Genomic DNA, 27,364 nt, shown 5'->3' with positions numbered 1-27,364 from the left:
GCGCTGCTGATACGTCAGCTTTGGTGCTTATTAAGAGCTAGCCCAAGCTGAACAGATGCCCATGTCCGTATGTGCACGTGCACAGTGGAACCCAGGAAGCATATTTGTGGAGGGTAATCTCAGGAGCGGATTATCAACAGAAGTCAAAGATGAAGGTATAATTACATTTTAATCAAACGTATTAAATTGTTTAACATTTTTTTTAAAATGCTTAATTTAGCTATAGAATAACCATTGGGCAGGGTACTAGTACAAATAATATGGATATATATTTTTGTCAATTCATTATTATTACTATTATTATTAATATTATTATTATTGTTGTTGTTGTTGTTGCTCTTACGACTGTAGTTTTTGCTATGTTCTTATAATGCATACAACCATGTAAACATTTAACATTTTATTTTCCAGCTGAAAATTTATTTATTCTTCATTGTGCATTCTATATTTTTCATATTCCCAATACAACTTTAAAAAAAAGAAAAAAAAAAACTGCCGTAGAACAGTCGTACAGTTACGCTAAGCACTCCATTGAACGTACAGCAATCCGCATTGTAGGCACGAAACGGGAACCATGTAATCTCATTACATTCATTAGAAAGTCAACTGTTTGCAAGTCAGACTTTAACTTAATAAAAGGCCGAATAGTCTTGTACTGGCTTCATCTGTTTTGTTGGGGGCAACATTTCAATTTGATTTGGTGAAGTGGTGAAGGGCAAAAACAACACTCCAATCACTGTTTATTGGCACCTATTGCTATTGAGAGGCGATGTTTTTGTGTGCTTGTATGGCACAATACTCCAAAACATCCTTTGGTCCGCTGCCGCTCAAGCGGAAAGAAAGGCCTGTGAAGAGAAATGCCAGCGGCTCTATCTTGTCACTCTGCTGCATTGACTTGGCAAGTCTTTAAAGCCAAACATTTAGAGGCTGACAGGTTTTATTCTCACTCTCTCACTGTTCAGCATTTAAACCAGTGCCAGTACACAGTATTACGGAAACACTGCGGGCTCATTATGCTGCTCTAGCTTGGATTAGTTTAGTTAAAAAATAATAATACCTTGGACTACCTGTTGCACTATACGCTAAGGAATTTGACTTCTGCGACCAGATTCTGGTTAGTACAGGTGTGAGAGAAAATTGAAAATAATGAATTAACCTTAGCTTCTTCAGCAATGTGCTCCTAATCCTAATAGAATTTATATTTTATTTAATATTTGTAAAACAAGTATAGGTAAATACATTTGCTGTATATAAGGCCATATGTATAGTGTAAAAGTGTCAAAATTATCTCTGATATCGTACTCCCGATACGAATTCATATAGGCTATAACTCTGTTGTTAACACTGGGAATTTAGATGGCTATTGCAACCTACAAATATATGATTAGCACGCCCCGCAGACCTTATTGTGAGGATAATACAAATTCTGTACAAACACAAAGAAAACCAAATCATTTAAATCAAAATAATAGTTCAAATAACATCTAACGGATCTTTTGCACAGATGCCTTGATTAAAATGTCCTCATATTCTAAAATACTTTATGCACCTTATGCCGCATTTGGAAATAGATTGCGCGTATTTATTTCCAAATTTCGCAATTTCATATTTTTAGTAATGATTTGGGCGACCTATACAATAAATACTAAATATAACACACTATTAGCCTACTACGGCTGCTCATACTATAAGTGCATACAAACATACATACATACATACATGACTTAACGTAATGTACAAGGACGCCTAAAATAACCCATATGCTATTACATAAAATGACTATTAGATAAATATGGTCAGTAAAGCATACATTATATTAACATTTGGATAATACAATAATACTTCAATGGAACAGTGTGTGAGCATTATTTTGTAATGCGCACTGAGCGTATGTTGAGTACTGGGAACGACGCCGAACAAGAATCTCATAAGCCTTAAATCTGATGATATTGGGATTATCGCGCTCAAAAATATGGAGAGTGAGTCTGTAAATCCACCAACTCATCACAGTTTCATTAATGTATCTCTATCCGGGAATCAAGGACCAGCTGTGAGGATGACAAAACACCAGTTGATTCTCTCCGGTAAACCTCGTGGGTAAATGCCTCAAACCAAGCATTGTGCAGCGCGAGACCGGGCGACAAATGCTCTAATATCTACAACAATATTACATATTTGGAAAAAAACAAACAAAGCGATTCCCAGGAACGGATGTGAGGTCTGGTCAACAGGTGTTCGAATTTGGTTGAAGGGTAGTGTGGTTAGCAGCGAGACACATGGAACTGTCTGGTTGCCAGATAACAGGCTGCTCGGGCGCTTCTGTTTTTCCATGGCAGGGAGGTGCCAGATAATCACGGTGATATCTTTATTGCGATGGTCATGTTTTAGGCTGTAACATGGTTCTCTAGGATGCACCTGGTATTTCAAACTTGTTCTTTTTGTGCTTCTGGGTCCTGGACTGCAGCTGCTTAAAACAAGCAAAGAGAGAGGCCTTTACAATGTCTCCAAGACGTGTTGGCATGGTTTTCTTGTCTTTAATGTACCATTAACCATTGTCTTTATACAATATGGGAACTGTAAAGCATGGCATTTGTTATAATAAAACACGTTTTCAATGATAGACTGGAGCTGAAAGCGCCAATACGAGCTCGCAAACAGTCCAAAATGTTTTGTCCCCCTGGCTAAATCTACAGGCAATTAGACCCGAGCCTATTGCTGTACCCCGATCATCCAATTAAATTTATGTCCTCTAATTTTTCACACAGAAAAAAAGTCTTAGCCTTGGCTTCTAAGGACATTGATTTCCTTCCTATCACCTGGCGTTCAGACCTTAGTTCCATTTAGCCAGAAAGGAGACGTCAGGCGTTTGATGCAGTGACTCTGCTACCATAAGGCTCTTACCGCTCCGCCTATTGTTTTCGCTTCTTAATAACTCATTACCAGGATTTAACAAATCATCCATTACATCATATGTTCTGTGTCTCCATATTTTGATCCGCACGATTAAGCAGATGTTACGATTGAAAATGGAAGAGTCCAAGGCGACTCTCGTCTGAAAGAAAGAGGGCAGACTCAGCGCGACCTAACAAAGAGCTTTGGGAGATCTTCAGAAAAACATTTACGAGCAATAAACAGACTTCAACCTGCTCTATTTCAACCATTGTGTAGTTTTTGAATAATTAAGGTTAATAAGAATAGGTTTGTATACTTTGAATGCCAAGACCACAGGTGCGGGGTGACATGATGAATGATTTGCCTGATTTTTGCCAAGCTCAAGAGCCCTTCTCTCGGACCTTCAAACTGATAGAAAATATTGTCATTTCTTTAATTCACAGCATTACTTTCATTCAGAACAAAGCCGAGTGATGAAAAGCTTATGCTGTAATGAAACACGCGACGTGGTGGCCGCTACGCTTCCTAAAGAAAAGGGAGAGTCAAAGCCAAAGCGCGCTTTGGTTTGTGCGCAAGTACTCCATCTAAATCAAATAAAGGACCCTTTCCAACTTTTAAAAGACCACGTAAAAGACAACGTTTTACCTTTATTAAGCTTCTACGGCTGTATTCATTGAGCATATGGTGCCAAAGCGCCAGCTCTCTGTATTGAAAAAGCCCCTGAGACGGCAACAGTTCACATCACAAGTTATTTAACTTCTCGAAAGTTTGCCAAACTTGATCTAGGGTAACCAGTGCATAAATACGCGCATGCGTGCAAGATTAAACTTTTTAGAGTTATCCTTGATTAGAAGGGCATAAAATGTTACTGAAAATCAGACCCTTTCTATCGATGGAACAGCTTCGTAGTAATTCCATTAACTGCACTTCCAAGCTTACTGAGAAATAAGAGAGTTAAATGAGAGTTCTCCAATCTGTGTCTATTTTTGCGCATGGAACTACCCAGGCATAAACGGAGAATCAAACAGAATTACCAGGGTTTGCGCGCACGTCGCGGTCAGATGTTTCATATAACTGGGAGTTAAAAAATCCCAGACACCGAGACGCCAAGAGCTGCAATGTATCCAAATTTTAGACCTTCTCTAGTCTTATCCATTGAGAAATTATTAATAAAATTTTTTACTCTGTTATATGCTTTTAATCGTTTTCCAACAGGCTGCAATAAAATACAAAGCTTTCGGCGGATTAATTAGCATTTTTACAGTATTTCAATTTTCTGTTTTTAACGGGAAACATTTCCCACATTAAACCATCAAATTACAGTGAGAAGTGGTAGGCTCACAGCCGTGAAGTTTCGGGAGAAAACTGAATTAAATATATGTAATTATCTCAAAGCTTTAACGTGAAAGTGCTTAGAATGTTTAAATCACTTGACATATGCCATATAATTGCCCATGTTAAATCTAGGCCTATTTGAAAATTTAAATATAACCTAAATAAACATATCCAAACAGGATATAAACACCAGAAATACATCAAATTCCAAATGGCACGTGAATTCAACAGGTAGCCTAACGTTTTTCTTCCTAAGAAGATCTAGTAGCCCAATACTAATTATATGGTTGACTGCGTTTTTCGGTGTTAAAACGATTCAGTATCAGACGCAATGTATGACTTTCAGCTGAATAATGTAAAAGTTTTTCATTTGACGCAGTTTGGCCAAATACATTTCTACAGTCAAATTATGTCCATGCCTTTTTCGACCGCGCCTGAGTTGATATCCATTTCGTCTTTACAGTAGTCTATTTATGAATCAGTATATTTTCAGGTATAGAATCGGCCTAATAGCCATGCACAGTGTGCGTTTTCCCAATCGTTCGGGTATGACAGAGACAGCTGGCTTAGCCTTCTCTGTGAAAACACCCCCTCGGTGGACCAAACACAACGACACTGACCTTTCTGCGGGGGAATCAGAGAGGTTCCTTTGACTGAATTAGCCATAAAGACGTCTTGCTATGATCTTTGTTGCACTGAAAAAAGAAAGAATATTACGTTTAATGTGAGAAGCATTGTGCCCAGCTTTTGCGTGCCCCACATGAAATATTACAATCCTTTATTGACTGAGCAATTTCTTAATCGAATCAAACAAATATATTTTCCTTCAAGACGTAATCACAAGATGACAAATGAGTCAACTTTAAATAATTCACATGAATGTAAAATTCTGAGAAAATGAATTTTTATTCCAAGGAAATAATTCGTTAAACAATTCCCATGGGCAAAACGAACTCCTCAACTTAAAAACCTGGTGAAGTGGTGGAATCAAGTTTGTTCCACGTTTGTAGAATGTTTTAAATGAAACATTTACGGGTTTTATAAACGAGCGTTTCCCATTTAGTCTCAGAACACTGTGAATTGCGATCCACTTTGATGATTGATTTGTTTAATTCAGTCTACTTTTTCACCTTGCAGAAAAAAGTTAAACAAAAAATGTGATAAATTACAAATATGCTAATTTCTTTGAATGGTGTTGTAAGTGTGTCTAGCTGGAAGTGAATAACGCCTCGCAGTCAGTCTGTGCGCACTCGGGAGTCGAGACCCCAGGGCGCTGATCAAAGCGACCTATTCTCTTTCACTCTCTATTCTCCTCCAAACTATTTCGATACAATATGTTTCCATGATGCCCGTAATGTGCTTGGGACACAGAACTCGTTGCAAACTCGCTAGATGTGTCTACACCCATTGTTCTGGAGGCAGAGTTTAAAAAGGTTTTTTTCAGTTGCCAGGTTTCTGAAGTGTAAAAGCATGCATCATTTTTCATCAGGGGTCGCTTTAATATCCTGAATAGAAAATCTATGAAACCGGCATGAACTTCACTGCTGCCTTATACATCTCTGTTTCTATTATAATCATTTCTCAGCAGGGATGTATTTGCAAGACAAATGCTGCCGACAATGTAGTAAAGAATTTTCGTTATAGGAGATAAACTCCACTTTGGGTAAATAACTTTCTTATCTGGAAAGAGCCGTGCATTGAAAACCTATTATCGTAATATGCCACCGTGGCCAATGATTCATTGTAAAACACTCTTACACCGACAATTGTTCAAATCACTAAGAACATCATTTAACAAAAATCCAAATTGTGTCATGAGAAAACATACTAAATGAATACAGCGTGATAGGACAATTATTTTAAAGTCGAGATGACACTTAAATACAATATATAACATAAAAAACCACACAAAATCATATAGCAACTTATAATTAAGTTATACAACTACATTTTGATTTAGTTAATATAGCAGTGTAATAAACAATGTGCATTACCAATTTTGCTCAATAGTTTCCAAAAAGTTGGTCAATAATTTAGCCCTTTTGCATACAAAATTATGCAAGAAAGAGTAAGGGAAATACTTTCTGGTAGAGCTGCAAGCCTGGTGAAATGGCTCGAAGCCAGTGCTGGGATGGTATCCAGCACTTAGTCTGATTAACCCACTATGGCGAAACTCTGCTGGAATCCAGAATACCAGCAATGGCCATTTATCTAACTACAAATGAAACTAATTAATTTCGGAGTTTAAAATTTCCTTCTTTCTTGTTTTACAAACTGGGGAGGAGAAAACAGTGAAAGAAGAAGCACGCAGTCCCGGTCAAAATCCTCCAAAGATTGGAGAGACAGTAACATACAACCTATCAGACACCTGAAGGAAGTTTCTATGACAACGGGCTAGCCTACCGACCACAGTGACTTTCTCAACACAAGCAAAATTTATAAGAAGCGTACAATCATAACAACAAAAAAATAAGTACGGATTCATGCACATGATCCCAATAGAAAGGCCAATGACATGCTAAAAAGTATCTGAATAAAAATCACGTATGTCGTAGGACATGAATTCCGGGTTGAAATTGGTAATTGATTATAAGCTTGTCGGTTGGTCTAGATCATAAGGTCTGTGTCAAGCTAAACCAGTGTGACCTCAGCCTCAGAAATAATGTGAACTAAATTATATAAAAATGAACATTTGCTGCTGTGCATCAATGTTGTATTATGAGTTGCGTGTCTAAAAGAAACTGTAAGACCAGCAATTACAACAATTATAACATTAATTAAGCGGGAGGTGAACGATCAAGGGGAATGAAGCAAGGATTAACATTATGAATGCAACTGAAAGTAAATAGATGACATTCCAACAGCAAGAGCGAAAGGTAAACACATGCGGAGTGCACTAGGCAGATAGATCACACTGTCTTGAGAAGGGAGAACCAGATGGCTTTGCCTTTGTAGTTCTTATGCATGTTTTGAACCGTTCTGTTTCACTGGAAGAAAATGCAAAAGCCCACATGAATTAGTGATCTAAACAGTCATTGAAAGTAAAGCCACATAGCCATTGAAAGCACATCCAAAGCCTTGAATTCCTCTGTTTTGTGAAGTACGAGGCATGCGGAAAGCTAAATAACATTCTCGGAACACTACTTTGTAGCAGAAGAATGCACACTGTTCGTCATGTCCACACGGCGCTTCGCAGCATTCTACATTTAGGGCCTCAATCCACCATATCACACTCAAGCTCATTCACATAAAAAACAATTGCAATATAATTTTACGTTTATCACAATGTTCCAAACGCCGTTATTTTTTATTTTTTTACCTTGAGAAAACTACATTACAGTGATCACTGGCGTGGTGATAATGTAGGCTACAGTTAAAAGAGAAATAAGTAACTGAAGTATTTACTTAACTTTTCAGAAAGCTGTTAAGGTAGTTCAGCTAATATGAAAAGTGAAATGCATTTAACATAAACAGAACGAAACATTATTATTATTATTATTATTACTAAATAAAATTAACATTTGTTTCAACACACACCCAGCTGTTCTTCACAACATCCCCTCCTCTTCCTTATTGCCCACCCAATTAAAACTGTTCTACTACACTACACAGGTCCTCAACTAGACACTACCACTCTAAATCGTCACTCCTTATATATTTTATGCCAGGAAACTCAAACCGTAAGGCATAAAAGGTAAAATGATATATCCTCCTGAGACCTGGCAGAAAAAAGTTGGAAGTATTTCTTTTTTTTTTTTACATAATACAAGTGTCTGACAAAAGGTTATTACAGTGACAATATTTTCAAAAATACCATTGTTATTTAATAATGTTACTGAGAACAACAGGTTTATGAATAGAGAAATACATGATATTTGAAATTTGAATACTGGATCTGAAATAAAACAATGAATATGTGGTTAAAGTGCAGACAGGCAGATTTAATTTGAGGGTGATTCCATCCATATCGGGTGATATGTGTAGGCATTACAGCCCATTTTATACACAGTGTGCCCATTTTTGGGTAGCAAAAGTAATTCGACAATTGGCCGCGCAGCTGTTTCTTGGCCAGCTGTGGATTTTTTGCATCATAAATTCATACGCAAGAAAGCTAACAACAAGTCTAGAGTTGATTCTAGGTGTGGAATTGTGCATTTGGAGTCTTTTGCTGTTGCCAATGTAGTCAATGCCAAGCAGGCCATCATGAGTCTGAAAATTTTAAATAAATCAGAGACATAGCCAGAACTTTGGATGTGTAAAATTCCAAACGTTGATAAACTGTTAGGAGGCAAGAATGCACTTTTGAGTTCAGCAATAGCAAACAATCTGGTAGACCACTGTAGTGGATGACCAAAGAACACTTTCAATTGCAAAGAAATACCCCTTTTCAGCTGCTGAACAGATCAAGAACACACTCCAGGATGTAGGCATAGATGTGTCAAAGACAACCACGAAGAGAAGGCTACCATCAGTATAACCTCAAAGGGTTCACCAGAAGATGGAAACCACTGGTAAGCCTGAAGAACAGAATGGCCAGAAAAAAAGTTAATAAAAAAATCTGAAATCTGTTCTGAAAGGTCTTATGGACATATAAGATTAGTATTAACCTGTACAAAGTGATAGAAAGACAAAAGTGTGAAGAAAGAAACTGCTCATGATTCAAGGAACCCCCCTCCCCCCCACTGGAACTGGCTCACTTGTCTTCATACATGGCAGTGGATGGCAGCAGGATGAATTCTGAAGTGAAGACAAGCATTTTTTCTGCTCAGATCTAACCAAATGTCTCAAAATGCCCAAACATACTGGCAAAGCAACCAAGACGTTTTTCATGGAAAATGTGGAATGTTCTTGACTGGCCAAGTCAATCACCAGGCCTGAATCCAACAGAACATGGATTTCACTTACTGACAAGGCTGAAAGCAAAAACAGGAACTGAAGATGGCTGCAGTACCGGCCTGTCAGAGCATCACCAGGGATGATACCTAGCATCTGGTGATATAGATGTGTCGCAGTCATAGAATGCAAATTCTTTGCAACCAAGTACTAAATATAATGACTATATTTCAGATTATCTTAATTTGCTCGGTTACTTTTTGCTTCCGTAACATGGGGAGGGAGGGTGGAGGACTATGTATAAAAAGGGCAGTAATTCCTGTGTGGATCACCCAATATAGATGTCAATACCTTAAAAGTGACAGTCTGCACTTTATTCATTGTTTTCATTATTTTATTTCAAATCCACTGTGAGGAGGACAGAGCCAAAACAACAAAAATTGTGTCACTGTTACAATATTTTTGCACTTAAGAATAAATAATATATATTTTCAATATTGTCTTCAGTATAGAAAAGCCTACTATATATATATATATATATATATATATATAGTAGGCTTTTCTATATTGATAGATACATCTTTAAATCATAGCAAAAGAAGAGTTGATCTTAAATAATGGCAACATTTCACAGGTAATGTCATTTTAAGACAACATTTCCATGTTTTCTGGACAACAATGTGCATTTAGGTTAAGTACTATAACATGCAATTCAAAAGCACTGACTTAACCATCCCCAATCATTTTTTTTACCAATCACATGAATACAGATCCTCCCTGTGGGAGGGGCAACATGACATTTTCCCGACCGATTCTAAACAGGTCACAGATCCTCCATAGACCTCAAGGCAGTGGGAGGGGGAACTTAACTAAACCGTGTAACTGAATCAAACCAGCGGCTGCCCCTTTTCAGTGCCAATAATAGTATTCACATAGCAGTGCAGAAAACATGCGGATCAGAGGCCAGTCTGTGTTCATTGTCAGGACATTTTGAGAAGCACCATTGCAAAGTTCCATGTATTTCTTGTGCATTTTGTGATTTGTTTAAAAGCAGAAGCAAATTAATGTAATAACAAATCATAAAAATGAATAAAATAATGTGCTTTAAGAAGAGAGGAATTGTGAGCATAGTGCTGCCCTGGTGATGACCCAGAGCTTTCAGGTCACTTGAACACATCACAATTTCCATTGTTCAGCTTGATTAATTGAGACTGATAAGTTACCATGAATAAAGATTTTTTTCTGTTTAGTGCAGTGGGCCTGAGTTTGTAAATGCCTCATTCATGTAGCTTTGTACTGCAGCATATGGGCCAGACGTATTCACCGACACAAACCACAATTTATTATGCTTGTACGTTCCAGCACTTTTAAAAATGATTCTTTTGTTTGCACACAGACTTTGTAGTTTTAACTGCTTTCCATGTAAAAATAAATTTTAAAATTTCTTTCAAATTAGTTTTACATGGCAATACTTATATTTTAAAAAAGAAAATATGTTATTTCTCATTTTGGTTCATACTTTTCAAACTTTCAGTCTATTTGAACAGTGACAATGAAATTATAAGCACTAACAAAAATAAAACAATGTATTGAAATACACAATATTTGTATATTAGTTTTAAAATAAAAAGATAAAATGTAGCAATTTCCAACACATCATTTGTCACGAACAAACCTTGCTTAAATGGTTAACTGATTCCTGTTGATATTCTGTATTGGATAGTAGTGTCACTGTCTAAATTTCAGATATTCTTTTCTAAAATTCTGACCTCTGAGTTTAAGTTCACATTGTGGACCAACAGGTTTGACATCATCCACTTTGTGACAACAATGTTTGCAAACTCTTTCCACGAGTCAAACCCAGAACTGGCAACAGCCTTATCTGCATTGTTTCAATGAAAATGTGTCAAAGGTAATCTGCAACCGGAATTCTCATCATTTAGTCTGGGTCTTGCTGGACATTGTAGAGGTCATTGCCGCTGTCCACTCTGTCCTCTGGTGACCAAGTGGCTCAGATGATGCAGTGATAAAACCCAAAAACCAGTGTGAAAAGGTAGCACACATTAGACACTGAAAACTAAAATAAAAGTATGCTAAGTTGGCAGACCGATAAAACCAAACAATAGTTTATTGAAACAAATCAGAGAAGTCAGAAAGGCACTCTGCAGATAATGACAACTAGTAAACCAATATTATTTCCCAAAGAATTTCACACAAAAAAAGAAAATCAAATATTTCCTATTTTAAACCTGTACTTATTTTAGGCCTACTGAATCAGAAAAACAAATAAAATAAGAAAATAAAAAAGCTTTTATTCAGAAAAGATTCTGCTGTTCATGACACAGATGTATTGTCTTTGTGGACTGTTTGGATATTTCAATAAGATAAGAATGTAATCTAGCAGATTAATTTGTTAGCTTCTGTGCATTAGATATTGTGTCAGAGAGCTTCCATATTGACAGAAGGAATTATGCCTCCCAGTTATCTATCTGAGTCATGTCGGTTAAGCTCATTAGTGAAATCCCTAATTATGAAAAAGTCAATAGCTTGCAAATAGAAAGATTAAAAAGAGCTTAGCCCCAATGAATCTGTCTGTGATTAAGGTAGTCCATTTATTCATTTTCTAATATTATTTAACTTTTTCGCTGAAACATAAACATTGTTTTTTATTTTATAGAGACCTGATACACTTACCAAACAGAATATGCAAAATTAGTTAAGGGCAGTTGCAATTATATAGACAAAATATTTACTATTATTAATTAGTTATTTAATTTTGGGCTTTTGTGTAAACATTTTTCTCAAAAGCTGTTTTGTAATGACTGTCCAGTTTGACATTTAACACATGTTTTTTTAGTTTGTTACTACTGCCTGGTAAGTATTTTGCAAAGGCAAACAGCTTGACTTTGCCACAGCAGTGAAAGTGGAGGCTTATTAGCGTATTGTTGACACAATGATAATTAGTGATTTATCAGAGAGGAAATTTATTTAATCATTATACCAAAACATTTATTTGGCTAAATGAATTGATGGACAGCTCCTACAGGTGCTGTGCAGTGTGCACACTCCCATCCACCCTGCTGGGACTAAAGGTTCACAGCACCATGTTGCAGCCCCCTCACGCCCATGCAGGATCACTCTCCCACTCCTGCCAGGTGGCTGTGAAGCCACCTTTACCGCCATGTGAGGCAGGCCAACAGCACTGGTTTTCATTGTAAAACTTCTTTTATTGGGCTGTCAGTCTTTTTGCCTGCATGCACTAACTTGGACGGGGTTCTCACTCCCATTTAATTGGAGCCGCCCATGCCTTATGTTGTGGGCGCCACCACTGGACACAGCCCACCCCTCCAAATTCACAGCAAATTGGCCAACCCTGGAATTCTCACTGGAAAGACACTTTCCAGCCACCAACAGAGGAAATATAGCAGTGCTCGTGTACTTACCTCTCAGCTCCATAGGTCTGGAGCTACAGAGGCCTGTGAAGATACAGTAAAATGCTAAAGTATTGGCACAGTGACACAAGTTTTGTTGTTTTGGCTCTGTATTCGAGTATGTTGGATTTGAAATAAAACAATGAATATAAGGTTAAAGTGCAAAGTGCATAGTCTATAGTTGATTGTAGGTGCAGAATTTGCATTTGGAGTCTGTTGCTGTTGTCTCTCAGCATGAGGGCCAAATTAGTGTCAATGACAGTAAAGCAGGTCATCATGAGGTTGAAAAATCTGAATAATTCGATCAAACACATAGTCAAAACACTGGGTGTGTCAAAATCAACTGTTTGATTTTAGCAAATGACCACAGAATACCACTGTAGTGGATGACTGAAGAATAGTCAACTGTCGAATAACTGTCGAACCAATCAAGAACACTCTACAGGATGAGAATGTGTTAAAGACTACCATAAACAGAAGAATACACCAGCTCAATGGCAGGTCGATTCTCTAATGAAAATGAGAGAAAATATGGCCCAGGATACCTTAAAATTTAATTTTGGAAGCCCCCCATTTAATCCTATTCATTTTTGCACTTACTGCGCTTCGAGCACCCCCTTTTTGTAAGTCTGAGAGGCATATCTTCCCTTTAGGGGAAGTATCTTTGAAATTGTGAGAGCAGGATGGAATCCAGCTAAATCAAATTTGCTGTCACAAAAAAGAGCATGCAGTTGTGTTTTCGTATTCTTTATTTAAGTAGGACATGTTCCAGGCTCAACATCCCTTGTTGCTCCTGGAACAACATTTCTATTCACCAATAATTGCCCACTGATGTCAGTGTGTGCTGAACAACTTCAGGCTTCTCAGCCTTTTCAAAATTCCCTCCAAAACACCCCAGTTTCCAAAGAGGTATGCTACTATGTGCACCATAGCTCTCTCTCTCTCTCTCTCTCTCTATATATATATATATATATATATATATATATATATATATATATGGTGGTGATGATGGTCCTGGATCAACAGGATCAACATGGCAATGATTATCCTGGCTCAACGTTAGCAAATCTACACTGGATCAACATGGCGATCATGGTCCTGGATCAATCGTAACCTACTTTTCATAATCAGAACCATTGTAGCCTGCAAACAAGTAGCAGAACGTTCCTGCTGAAAATTCCGGTTTAATGGATAGCACTGGTAATTGTCTTTTTTCAGCATCATAAACATATCCTACGAAAAGGCCAAATCCAATAAAGTCTCTGCCCAACTCTCAATGAATTTATCCTACAAACAAACAAATCTAGCCAATGTCAAAGAGACATACTGTTACTTTGGTCAGCATAATTCACCATTACAAAGAACGAGGCCCTTGTACTTTTTACTGAAACAACTTTCGAAAGTGATGATGATTGCTTTTTTGATAGTTCATGACAATGGTCTAACAATTTCCTTTTCTTTTGTACCAACACCAACAATTGATGCCATTTAAAATGGCTGGAAAATGCAAGCCTAATTAAAGGCTGAAAAATGCAAGCCCAATTTTTTTGCAAGGAGCTGGGTGACTAACATGAGGTGATTAATTAATCAATTATTAAAATAACACCTGTATAGTCCTTAATTTTACAGATATTTCCTGAAGAAATTATTTACTTTCATGCCCATTAATAGCTGATGCCAAATTTGAAATATATCACTGGCCAAGCATTCTATGGGAAATAATTTCTTTTGAAAGTTTTTAAAATCCACTTAGTAGTTATGCTTAGTAGTAGTAACATTTCCTGATGGAAAACCATTAGATATTTCCCCATTTGTGATGTAATAACAGCAAGAACCCCATTATTGAGATTATTCTGGTTAGTGAAATCAACGAAAGTGCTTTAGATCAATGAGTTGAAACATTTATTTTCTGCCTCCTCTATGGCTGGATCATTGAGTAAGCTCTTGGATCAGTCAGATAGTGGCTGGATCTGTCAGATAGCAGCTGGATAAATCAGGTAGCTGAACTCCAGCATTAGCCTTCTGACAGTATCATAACTATAAATGTCTGACAATATAACATACAAATCCTTGCACTGAATTTGCTCTTATTTTCCTTTCCAAAAATCCAAGAACCATTTATATCTTCCAAAATGACAACGTCAACATGCATGCATGTGAATTGACCACTGCCTGGTGTGAGGGAGATAAGATTCTAATTTTAATACAAATCTGTAAATATCCGCAACAGGGGGTACTACAGGATGGGCATTGTTAGCTCTTCTGTATGAAGTGGACTTTAATCTTCTATTGTATAGCATGATTAATCAGTGCCACTTATACTCTGGCACTTCAGTGTGTTGTGTCAGCTGCAGTCACATTCCTCTTGCACTGCGCTGCAGTTCTATGTCTCTGTATGGTCAACATATTTACAGAATCTCTCCCCGACAAGGGCTGAATAAGCTTTGAAAGAAGCGCACTATTTAACGGCACCTGGAAAAAAAGTGCTTTTATTTGCTTATCAGAGAGTGGGAAGTGAAGTTAACTTAAATAATCAGGATTGGGTATGGATGAAGGCATATATTATTAAACATGTCAAATAAAATATCTAAACCAGAAGGGATGCTATTCAAATTGTGCAAGAAATATTTGTATCATATTTTTGATTCAAATGATTGATTTCTTATGAGAAACAAAACAGTGGTTACTGTGCTGCCCTTGAAAACAGTTGGTGCTTAGAAAGGGCACACTACCTAATAGACAAGTTGAACGATGTGTTTTGGTGTTGACACAATGGTGAAGGTTGTATTTTAACCAACTCATGGTTAAAATCAATACAAGAGGGACAGGTTGCGTGTGTTATCCCTTCTCTTTGTTTTAAAAGCCTAATGTCTGCAGATTGTGTGGTTGTCCTTCCAGACATACCTGTGAAAGACTTCACACAGATAATACTTCACTGACCCGTGATTCCATAAAGTGAATGTGCTGCTGCATAAGTCACCATGTGACAGACTGTACATAGTCACGTTTCACTAATGAATGGTTTGAAGAAGAAATATTCTTTATGTTTTAAGCTCCATTACTGTAATCCAAGTGCAATACTGGTAAGAAAATGGGTGTCCAAAGGTGCCCTGCAGTGTGGCCTAAGACTTATTTTTGAAATACAGTTGCTACATCAGCTATTTGATTTCAGAAGAATATACTATAAATCCTAAATATCTTACTATTTCCAGTCACCCATCTATCTTTTGTACAGGGCTAAAGTAACTGATTAAACAAATGACCATGGTCACTGTATAATTTAATAAGTTACCAAGTACCCCTATCTCTCTTTCACTCAGTTTCTTAACTATAGTGCCCTCCAAAATGATGGGAACAGCAGAGTGAAATTAGTTATTTTTGCTTTATACTTAAGGCATTTGGATTTGAGATCATAGGTGAATACGTACCAAAATAAGGACAATCAGCTTTTATTTCATGGTATTTACATATGCATATGTTTTACCATTTTATGGAAGTAGTTGAATCCCCCCCGACTAACTGTTGCTCAGGAGTTTCCTTTTGCATGGGTTGTTCACACATAAAAGAGCAGTGAGTACCTAGTCTTGGTTTTAGACTTTGTTTTAATTTGTGGAGACTATATTTGGAGTCAGAGGCATACACTAGGGCTGGCCAACCCTGTCCCTGGAAATCTACCATCCTGTAGGTTTTCATTTCAACCCTAATTTGGCATACATGGTTGTATTAATTAGCAGCTAATTGTGATCTCTAGCTGTTGAATGCAGTGTGCTCTGTTAGGGTAGGAGTGAAAACCTACAGGACGGTAGATCTCCAGAAACAGGGTTGGGCAGCTCTGGTATACACCATCTTGAAGACCAGAGTTACTACTATCGTCGAAAAACAACTAATCCGTAAGCTGAGAGGACGGAAAAGAAACTGGGTATATCAAGCACAGCAGTTTGGAAAGTTGTCAAAAAGAAAGAAACCACTGGTGGACCCAGAAATAAAAACTGTACAGGTCAGCCAAGGAATACGACTCCAGATGATAACAAAGGAAACTTAAGAGTAACTGAGGATGGCATCAGTAGGATGAATTTTAAAGTGTACAGACAGATTTTGTCTGGCTATGTACAAAGAAATTCCTCCAACCTCATTGGCTGACGCTTCACCCTGCAGCAAAGCAATGAAACCTAAACACACTGCATATGCAACCAAAGCATTCATCACTGGGAAAAAGCGGAAAATTTTTGACTGGCAAAGTTAGTCATCTGATTTAAATTCATCTGGGCATGCATTTCACTTGCTGAAGAGACTGAAGACAGAAACCCTCCAGAAAAAGATCAACTGAAAGCTGCTTCATTGAAGGCCAGGAAAGCTAGTTCCAAAGAAGCTACCAAACGATTGGTGATGTCAATGGGTCATAGAATTGATGCAATTATTTAATTTGAGGGATACACATCTAAATATAAGAGTTTATTGCTTTGATTTATTTTTAAGTTTATCTATTAACTTACTTTTGCACAGCTGAAAATGGGGGGATAACAAGCACGAAACCATCCAGACCCATGGCGCAACTTGGCAAACTATATTTTTTTGGTTGATTTTACACGTTCATATATGGCAGTTGGTTCTCAGAATTCTGACTGATATAGCCAGGTCAATATTTTCACTGGAGACTTGATACATCCCGCCTTATAACTTCAAAGTCCCAGATCATTTGTGAATGGTTTAAATGGATTTTGAAAATAGACACTTCATGCTACAATCATGATAACGGCAATGACTGCTGTGAAGTTTAGGTAGCTTCCTTTTGACGTAATTTACATAGAAACCATACGCTCAGATCGCCTAGTTTCACGCACTGTGGCCAAGCGGAATCGATAACATTTCAGAAAACATATAATTTTAAAAGATTTATTTCAATATTCTACTGGGAGTTTTGCCATTTGTTGAGGGTGTGACAGGAAATTTCGGTGCCGCTGACTGTAATCAAATGTTTTTCACATTTACCGTTCGATTGAGCAAGTATCATACACAGTACATTTTTATGGGTTAGTGCTGTCAGATTGTGCTAGCTACTTTACATTAACCTTGTACGGCAATAAATAAAGGCCAACAGCACAGTACCACTTACTTCTTGTCACTTCTACCACCACTGTAATTAACTAAAAAAAGGCTATAAACTACCTTTTCTATGAGAAATGTGTTGTTGAGCTCAGCGCATACACTGCTGGCGACATTCTAAAGCTCCATTTTGCCCTCCGGACTATATAGCTAGCTAGCTATGGCACGTCCTCACCCCTGTAACATTATTTGTTGTCCTCTGTGTGTCCATACATCTGTATCGGTGGTTGTAGCTGTGTGTCCTTAGCTCCTACTCATGCGTGCAGAATAGCTTCCGTACCCGCTAACTAGGTTAACTAAAGTAGGTGAACCGTACGCGCTAAGTAGGTTAGCTAAAGTAGGCGAAACGTGAACATGTTAGGGTTAGCTAAAGTAACGTTAGGCGATAAAGCTGTGCTTGTCGTGCCATACCACCTGCGCATGCGTCCTACTGAAAGAAGCACCACCTGCGCATGCGTCCCACCAAACCTCCCTCAAAGGTCGTCCGTGAGTGAGTGATCACAATTTGCCACGCATAGCCCACAGGCCAGTTCCTGCGCGCCATGGGAAAAACAGCTGTTTTTGCAAAATGGTAAAACATTTTAGCATAGAAATACCATTCAATAAAACCTGATGATCTGTACTTTTGTCTCATATTCATCTTTTGATGAATATGAGACAAGTTTATAGCAAAAGTAACACATTTCACGCAACTGTGCCCATACCTTTGGAGGATACTGTATAAGCTGGCCTTACTGCAAACTGCCTGCCAGTCAAATTTATATTTGCAAGTCATACGCATTAAAATAAACACAAATCACACTTTTTACATAAACATTATTTGTCAAATCATAGTATAAATTCAATTATATTTCTCATTTAACCTCTGGAAGAGATGTAAGCACAGTAAGAGTGAAAGGAGATCACAAGGATGATTAGTTCATTCTCAGTAGGAGTTGCCACTATGCTAATTTGTCCAAACCCCAGCCAGTTATCAGTTAAGTGGTCTCAAACTTTTATCTACTTACAAGGACCAGAGGCTATGCCTATTGACCCAGTTTCTGTTTCAGTGCCGATTATGACATGGTGAATTCTTAAACAAAATATATACAGTTATTGTATCCTGCAACCCAGCTGTGGTTGATTGCTGTGTGATTTGCATGTGCAAGTCTGGGTCTTCTGACCAAACAACAATTCCCATCAATGTAGACTAAGAGTTACTTCCAGCTCATGGAACTTCTAAATCCAGTAAATTCAATTTTATTTGTACTGTGCTTTTTACAGAGACGCTGTTGCAATCACACTTTGCAGAAAACAGGAAATAGGAAAAAATTACAACAACCAACCCTGAACCCCCAAAGAACCAGCAAATGATGTAAAACTTCCCATTGGGAAGAAAAACAACACTGTGAGAGAAAAAAAACTGTGGAGGTAAGAAATGAGCCCATCGTCCACTGGCTGGCCCAGTGTCTCCAGTTAAAGATAATCTAAATGGAAATAGACAAGTAAGGGGGAATCAATCAAAGCAAATAAACAGTGGTTGGGAAGATTATAGCCTAAGGTATTAAAAAACCTGCCAGCATAGAAAGTCCTAACGAAGAAATGTGTGTAAATATGCAGCTCAGGATGGGCAAGGCGATGCGCTCCTTTGCTGAACATCATGAATTCACCCCTGTATTCAGGTGCCGTACCAAATGCGGTTAGTGACTTAAAGTTAAGTTAAGACCTTTAAGACCTCAATATTGGGCCAAGTTATTCCTTGTGAAAATACTTCTAAATACTATAGTGCTGTATAGTGCACTATAGTAGCTTACAGACTTAGAACAGAATGCTGTCTACTAGCCACTTCAGTCAGGACTGACCTCAAGTACCAAACTGCAGTCTAATGGTCTCTTCATTATGGACTAGTTTGCCAGTCCATGTCTGCACATCAGACTCAGCCTTCAAATCTAGATTAAAAACCTTTTTAACTGGGTACTGTTCTAGTGCATGGATGGGCTGCATGGTGTGGCATTGAATCCAGACCATGCCTAGGGGCAACTTTGACCAGAAACTCCATATGGTGATAGACAATTAGCTGTAGCATTATTCAAGGATGGGAGGGTTTCAGTCAGTCAGGATGACACCCGGTTGTACACCAGCAACTGCTGCAGGACAATTTTCACTGGTGATAATTAACTTGTAATGCCCGTAAGCTAGGGTGGTTTTCATGTTTTCCCCTGCAGTTGTGTTACTCTTGCTCGCCATCTTTTGTTCAATATCTCATACCTTGCCTCTGTACCCTAACCTGCCCTCGACCTTATGTGATTTCCCCACCCCCTTTCTTCCTGTCCTAATCTCTTTTTCTTGTTTTTTTATTATTTTGTTATTTTTGTCATTACTTTCTGTAATGTTGAAAGTGGATTGTAAATACATTTTTACTCGACACTTTCCAAAATTAATTTTGAAATTTTTGAGCGGTACAATGTGAAATCAGATTTTTACGAGGTATGAGGTGAATTCTAATTTTTGAGTGAAGCGGTGTGATGTAGGAAGTATGGGCTGCTCAACTTCAATGTGCCTCCCTACTGTTTTTATTTGGCTTTAGTGCTGCTATGCACAATCAGAGAATTGTGGTACCCCACTTGGTGGTAGCTGGTGACAGAACCCACTCCACCCGGTAAATAACCACTATTCAGAAAATCTAGCCATGCACAATATCACAAATGCCTACACTTTAAAGTAGAGACTCATGTAGGATGTACAGGAGCAGCTATCTAAAAGGGCCTCCATTGTCCCCATTCTTTAGAGAACGCTGTGAATAGTGTGTTTGTTCTTTGCCCCTGTTTAAATGCATGTGGGTGGACACGTGCATTTGCCATAAGAAAAGATAGCTTTTCTTTACCAACAGGCCTCTCCTGCTGAGAGAGGTGCAGTTAAGTTTTCAGTAGGAGAAGCTGTTCAATCATATAGATGAAGCTGACATGAAAAAGTATTTCTGAGTAAAATAATTTAGTACATTGGAATGTGAATATGGTTCAGTGATTCTATTACATTTAAGATGTCATTTCAATCAAGCATAAAGCATAAGAAACAAAATTTTGTCAGATAACTTATGCCCCCATTCATGCTACCTCCATAGGTAAAAAAAACCTCCACTTTAAGTTCTATATCATCTATATCAAGGGCTGCAACTAAAATTATTAAATACCTGTAGTTCAACATTCATTTCTACTTGTCTGACGTATAAACTCAAAGAAGTAGATTATCCTTTAATAAAAGGTTATGTACAGATGCTTTTTTATGAAACATTTCACACTCTGAATGGGTACACCAGTTCTATTCCATATGTGCTCCACTGTGGCTTTAAATGTCTGATATTCCCATGTTTCTGACAATCAGTTTTAACCAACATTTGATCCTGTTTTCCCACAGAAACGTTTTCCAAAATGCAAAATCAATCCGAATCTATGTCATAACGCATATCTATGTATAACCTATGTTCTACAATAATAATTATAATGTGAACAAAGTCATGCCTTTAGTGCAGTTGTGGTAAAATTATAAATATGCACACACACCTAAATAAAAATATTAAAAGTTTCAAACTGGTCTGGTTTGACCTATGTAGCTGTGACATTTGGTGTGAGGCGCTGTGCTAGGGCTACAAAGTCTTCTCAGCAGGGAGATCTTCCATCCTGCTGTGCTTTCCAAGCCAACACTGGGAAATCATATGCTTTCTCATTCAATGCCTCCCACAAAGGTTTAAGTCAATGGAAACATTTTTCTGCTCCATTGATCAAAGTCACAAAATTGTGTGCTAAAAGTTCAGTTTTTATATTTTTAGAACTTAACATTGAGTTTGTCAGTCACAACACAAAGTACCTTGTTAAAATGGAACATTAAAATAAATCAAGGAAACAATTGCCGCACTTGAAACCAAAAATGTATAGTCCTTTTCACTGATTATTTATGTAACATTAAAGAAATGTCACTTGTATCGTTTCTTTCCACAGCAGTTGTGGAAAAGTGAACAGAATATAGAATAAGAACTGCCATAAGTTAATTAATTCAATTTCCATTTATTTTTTATGAGTTAAGAGATTCATTCTAGATTTATAAGCAGTTTATTACTCAACATGTGCAAAATCAGAGCAGCTAAATTTTAAGTATATTTATAAAAATATCACTGCATAATGGATATGAAATGTTGTTTTCACATAAAAAAATTAGGAAAACACAACTGGACATTAAAGCCTTACAAACATAAAATACGTTTTGAAAAAAATTCCAAGTCCTACAACCGATATAATTAGCTAAACTATTCGTTCATTAGCTTAATTTGATTGAAAACTGATAAGAAATGTCTGTGTCCTCATGATCAGACATAACAAGATAGAATACTTTGTCACTTTATACTGTCAATTTTTGCAGAATGCATTATGGTTGGAAATAGAAATAACACCATAAGGCATAATCTTGGTGTCCTTCCATTATTATTATTCACTCTGTACGACCCCCTTTTGAAAAAAAGCTATGAAATCAAAATAATTTGAAAACTCAGGAACTTTGTTATTTGTAGGGTAAGTGACCACCCCATATGAGGAGGCCCCGTAGGCACATGATTTGGTAATAATATTGTGGGACAAGAGTGTAGTATAATGTTTGCATTGGTCTTGTAACTAAAATGCTGCAGGTGCAACTCCTAGTTGAGAAACTCTTGAACAAGGTACTCAACCTGAATTGCTTCAGTAAAATATCCAGCTGTATGTAGACTGTACAAATAATATAGCCTACATGCTTGCTTAGGACTGTATTTAAGGGAAGCAAAAGAAGCATTTGGGGAGATTCTCCTTAACAGTCCTTCTGGTACCATAGTCATTGCCGTACAGAAACATAGCAGGGGAGCTCTGAGACACAAGTACACTGCTCAAACACCATGGTGTATGTACCAGCCTTTGGATCTTTAGTCAAGATTCTGTGACCCCTGTCTAACCAACAGCTAAAATAAATGAGAAAATCATAGCATTAGACAAGCCATTAACACTCCCATGTCAAATAAAAATGTCATCACCATCACTTTGTAAAAATAACTAATTTTACTGCCATCAATAAGAAAATACTTGAGGAAACTGAAACAGCTCAAGCTGTCTGCCTGCTACCTTGTTGCTCTGCCTATGAGCCTTTTAAAAATGTTTTTATCGGCCTGGAGATGGAGCTACTGTAAATTCTTAATAGCTCCCTCCTGTATGGCATTTTCCCAAATACACAAAAAACTCCTGTTATTAAGCCTCTCTTAAAAAGAACGACTGAGATACTTCTGTAATTAGTAATCCAAAATTTCCCATTCATTGGCAAGATCCTTTAAACGGGACCAGGTCAAAACCTAGTATATGGCTGACCTCTCCGGCCGTCCAATGGTGTAACGTCATCACTCACTCAGTCACTCAATCAGTCAGTCACAGACATTCGCGTTTGTAGGGCTGGCCCCGCTGTTGCGGTCCAGCCAAAAATGGTCTTCTACCAACTTAGTAAATATCTAATTTCAAATGGTCATTATGACCATTTTCAATCAGGACTTTGACTCCATCACAGCACTAAAATGGCTCTTATTATAGTTTTAAATGATCTTTGTATGAACACACAGAATCTAGAAAAATTTTGATCCTTGCATTATTAGATCTCAGTGCAGCTTTCAACACAGTTGATCATACAATACTGTTAGACAGACTTGAAAACTTGGATTGGATTATCTGGCCCAGGGCTAAATTGGTTCAACACATATCTTAAATATAGAACCTAATTTTACCTCCCTTGCTAACTTTGTGTCCGAATGAACTAGCTTCACATGTGGCATTGCCCAGGGATCAGTCCATGGCCCTCTTTTGTTCAATCTTTACATGTTCCCGCTAGGCCAAATCATATGAAATGATAACATCTCCAACCACAACGATGCAGTCGCCAAGTGACAATAATGCCAAAGAATCACTGATTCAATGCATAACACATATTAATGATTGGATGTGCCAGAATGTCCTGGGATTAAATAAAGATAAAAAACTGAAGTAACTGTTCTTGGTGCCAAGGAAGTGAGGCAGTGAGTTAGCGCCCACCTTGACTCCCTCTCTCTGAAGACAAGCCAGGAGCCTGGGTGTTATAAATTCAGGCCTAAATTCTAACAGTCACATCTAGTCCATTACAAAATCAGCATTCTATCATCTCAAAAATATAGCAAAGTGTTAATAATAAGAAATAATAATACACTTAATTTGTAATGCACTTTTCATTAGAAATAAATCTCAAAGTGCTACAGAGTTAAAAAATTACAGTTTCATGCCAAAAACTCACGCATGCTTTTATTTCCAGTGGATTAGACTATTGCAATGGTCTTTTTTCAAGACACCCTGAAAAAACACTGAGCTCACTATAACTAATTCAGAATGCAGCTGCCAGAGCTTTAACTAAGACAGTAAAACTAGAGCTTATTACCCCAGTTCTCAGCTGTTAGAGAACAGATTTTAAAATTCTGCTACTTGAGTTTAAATCCCTGTATAGTCCCAAAATATATCTCTGACATGCTCTTGAGAAATGAAACCTCCATACCAAATAGATCTTCTAAGCAGAGCGGAACTGGTCTGCTAAATGTTTGTAGAATAAAAACAAAATTTGGTGAATCTTCTTGAAATATTATGCACCAAATTGTGGGAACAAACTGCTAGAAAATAGAAGACATACTATACTATATATACTACATATTTATTCTGTAAGATGGTGTATATACTTAGTTAAATTTGAATAATTTATTTTTATTCCTATTTTTATCTTATTTTTATTTTCATTGTATCTTCTTATCTTTTATTTTTTTAAATAAAAGGTTATCTGCTTTATGTTCTTTGTACAGCACCTTGAATTCTCACTGGATATGCAATGTGCTATATAAATAAACTTGCCTTACCTTGCTTTACAGCACAGCTGCACCTGGTGGTATCCCACAGTTGGAGACGGAAAGCGTTTGACACCCGGGCAGGAAGCCCTCACCGTGTCTAGTCCCAGCGAAGTTCATCTGGCGTAGAATGAAGACGGACATTTATGATTGGGTCAGGACCTGTGTAGCATGCCTATGACCGACGGGGCCCACACGTCCATCGGCACCTGGGTTGTCTGGTTTAGTGTCCCCTACGACCTCTCCTCCGATCATGGGCTTCTGGGCTCTGGATTTCAGTCGCCCAGAATCTATCTCACTCCACCACACCGCAGCTTACCACATGCAGTTTTCACCATTCCTTGAAGGCCACCCTAAACCAGTCTCTAGGACAACAATTGGATCAACTGACCTCCATGGGAGATGCTAGGACTCATGACTGCACCTAAAGAGCACCTTAATTGTGGAGCAACCATCCATTCTTGATATTTTAGAATAGATGTCTGATATTAGTAGTTCCGTATATCACCCTCAGATTTGGACACTTGTGGTCAATGAGTTTATGATACAGGACATGTATAGTTTTACCTGTTTTATAACAGTGATCTCTCAGTACATCACTTATCTGAAGGAGAACAACTTCACTTTTGCATTTTCACCATGATAATTGCATTTGTGGCACTTTATTTATGAATATTATGAATATAATCTAAGTATTGCAAATGGTGTCTTGATTCATTTTCCAAGTCTCTGTGATGCTTACATGTGGAGTTATAAAGCCTTGAATAGAACATTATGGGTGAGGATTGTCCAGCTTTGGCATCTGCACAAAGGGGTTAAAGCTGTTTATTAAATGAGTACACATAATCACATTTATATGAATATATCAGGTAAGACACATAAGGGGTTAGATTTGTGGGAGGCTATATTTTACCAGTGCTCTGGTAGAAAAAGGAACTGAAAATATGGAAATGGGTGAATATAGGCAAAATGGCAAGAACACGGCAATAAAATCTATGATGTAGTTTGTATATTGAAAAATTCATATTAAAATACTGCAAACTACATTTTCAGCAGCTAAATAGTTTCATATCAGCTAGAGAAGTGTTCCATCTTATATTCAGGTGTTGCTGTAAATGGTTGGTATGCTGTTTTTAAATCTACTGGCTTTGATATCTGATTGACAGCTGCATGCAAAATGTGAACATAGCTTAAGTTTCAAAACTATTTCAAGTCAGATTGTTTTGGTTTTTGCCTAGCAACAGTCCCAAACATCTTTGGTCTGAAATATGACTTGTTTGAGATGGTCTGGACTACAACACTGGTTTGTGGCAAATAAAGGTCTTTGGGATCAAAGGGGGTGATCCAACACCTGGCTAACTAGACTTGAAAAAAAAAGTTATTGATTCCCATAATTCTAAGATGATAAGCAGAAACCTTCTAAATAAGAGACAGTGTAACAGTATCTGCTGTGTTCAGTGTTTTATGTTCTAGTACAATATCATAAATGTCATATTATACATATAATTTATCTTTACAATGTTAATAAAGCTATAAATTTTGACTGTACTGTAGACATCAAAGTACTGCCACACTCAGAACCCATTTACCAAATGCTGTGCCAGTGTTCCATGTGAAATCTTTCTGTAAACAAACATCTATCATTTGAGAAAACATCATAAAATCATTCAAACATTTTCCTCACTCGCCAGTTGCCCAATATGACAGCCTTGGAATCATTCAATTCTGTGACAAATCTAACAGTTGGAATTTATATTACTGTCGTATTCTGATTGTCATAGTTTGACTGACAGAAAATACAGCTGGAGTAAGCTCCCAAGCGTGACGCCAGATAATTAAGAGATGGCAAAAACAATATATTCCTGGCTTCTCTACTCAACAGTTGGTGAAATAATTAAAATAATTAAGTTAAAGGGGTTTGTGGTTAGTATAACATAGACAAATAACAATTCAAAAGCCATAAGTGAAAAGTGAATCAGTGGAAATCCACTTTTTTCCTATATTGTTCCTTTTAACATTTCTCAGTTAACCAAAGGGAGGTAAAGACATGATCACTTCCACTGAATTTATTAATGATGTTTACAGTTTCTATTTGATACATGAGTATTTAAATATCTGTATTTCAAAATGCTATTTATATATTTCAACTATTTCCAGATACACTGGTCATACAAATGTTACAAATTAACAATACACTACTGTAGTAAAGACAGCATTGCGTGGTCAGACATGCCAGCCATGTTCTAAGTGGACACTTGTTGGTTTGAGTTGAAAATAACACCTAACTTAGCTAACATCTTTAGCTTGAATACAAGTGGACACATTTTGGAGTATAGTATTTACATTGACAAAGCAGCCACGAAGATGCAAGTACTGGATATACCGAAAGTGAATGTAATATAAGTACATTACATATGGACATTTGAAACTTTTTTCTGAATGATTTATTCCGTGATCTGAAGTGCTGTTCTTAAAGCTGAAAGGGTGTATATTTTCATGCAAAAATAGATGAGACCAATTAACCACAGAAAGAAAGAAAAATGTTCTTTTTTTTTTTTTGATGTGGGTTTGGGTGTAATAAGTGATTGGGGAATGGGGGAGGCTCCTTTTATTTTATGGTCATTTATTTCCCAGAGTGCTGATAATGGCACGGGTTGTGTTGCTGGCTGGAAAGGAGTCCTCTGCAGGTGCTGAACTTGAATTTGCAGCAAGTTTGTAGCCCATTTTTCAATAAATAGAGGATCTTTGCTTTATCCCCATTCTGTACCACAAGACTGGTTTTATGTGACTGGTCATGCCAGTGTCACATTCATAATTAACGGGCACATGCCTTAGTTAAAATATAAACGTAGTAAAACTGAGAAGGGGA

General features: G+C 37.4%; 1 long non-coding RNA gene across 1 annotated transcript; it reads left to right on the top strand.

Moving 5' to 3' along the window:
- On the top strand, positions 1-27,020 carry LOC118233259. The gene is made up of 3 exons (XR_004766502.1): positions 1-155; positions 18,858-19,004; positions 24,520-27,020. It is a non-coding gene; the product is annotated as an uncharacterized LOC118233259 (long non-coding RNA).
- Positions 27,021-27,364: the final 344 nt, after the last annotated feature.

Source organism: Anguilla anguilla, chromosome 8, assembly GCF_013347855.1.
Source record: "Anguilla anguilla isolate fAngAng1 chromosome 8, fAngAng1.pri, whole genome shotgun sequence".
In the NCBI taxonomy this organism is placed as follows: domain Eukaryota; kingdom Metazoa; phylum Chordata; class Actinopteri; order Anguilliformes; family Anguillidae; genus Anguilla; species Anguilla anguilla.
The sequence above is the reverse complement of the archived record's forward strand: the minus strand, read 5'-3'. Positions and strand labels throughout refer to the sequence as shown.